Consider the following 1,181-nt stretch of genomic DNA (forward strand, 5'->3'; position numbering starts at 1 on the left):
CATCATGGGATTAGTAACTAGACAATGAGGGTGGAGCCCCCATCATGTGATTAGTGCCCTTTCAATGGGCATACAACAGAATTTGCTTTGTTTCTGTGTTCTTCTCCATGTGAGGATTTGTCAAGAACAAAGCCATCCGCAGAGTAGGAAATAGCCCCTCAGCAAACCATGATTTTGCCAGCACCTTCATGGACTTCCAACCTCTAGAATTGTAAGAAAAGAAATGTCTGTTGACCAAGTCATATATCTATGGTAACTGTGTGGCTGAGACAGCATATAATCTCATTTAATTCAGGAAAGGTCCCAGGTGTGTGGGCTTCTGATACCTATCCCGTTAGCCTTCTGTGAGAACAAGTCTATATTCTCATGGCTCTGATTGCCTTTCTTTGACATTGAATATCATTAAATATATAAAATAATATGATTCAGAACACGGATACTTCAGAAAGAAACCAATATAATATCTTAGAAGATTTTGTTTAAAAAAAAAACAGGCAATTTTTAAAAAGTTGGCTTATGCAATCAGAGCACACAACACATTCAAAGAAGACTTCAGAGCATATGGCATTGTGGTGTCTCCAATTCGGTGTGATGGGGCCACAGTGAACATGAAGAGGAGGTACTAGTTAAAGCGAGGCTGTTGGCCTACAGCACTGCAAATACGGTCTAAGGAGACACTTTGCAATTCATTTTTCTGTTTCTATTTTTTTTCTAGTGCTTTATTGCTGTCTCTCATTCCTATAGACTAAAAATGCTCCTTGCCAGTTTAGCATAATAAATTCTAACTTCATTCTGTTCTTTCCAAGAAGCTGACATCCACCTCTCCCAGATTGCTGGAGAGAAAGAGTGTTGACTTGGCTAAGAAAACAAGGTGGGAGGTGCAAGGTGGGAAGCGCCTGTGAAAATTCCTTCACCCTTCCTGAACAGCGGCGGGAGATAGGATGACCACTAGCTAAATTCTGCAGGCTCTCTTGGGATCATGCTTAGCTCGGTTCAAATTCAACTTGCCCAGTCAGTCACATGGACTGAACCAGGAGTGCTGTTCCGGACTTTAGCAGTGAAAGAAGGGTGTCTTTAGAGTCTTCATCACCATCTTTGAGACTGGGTCATAGAAAGGATTTATTCTGCCTAGGTACACAGAAAGGAGGGTTGGGGGGAGGGGGGAAGTGGGGCTGGAGGAG

Source organism: Microtus ochrogaster, linkage group LG7_11, assembly GCF_000317375.1.
Source record: "Microtus ochrogaster isolate Prairie Vole_2 linkage group LG7_11, MicOch1.0, whole genome shotgun sequence".
Taxonomy (NCBI): domain Eukaryota; kingdom Metazoa; phylum Chordata; class Mammalia; order Rodentia; family Cricetidae; genus Microtus; species Microtus ochrogaster.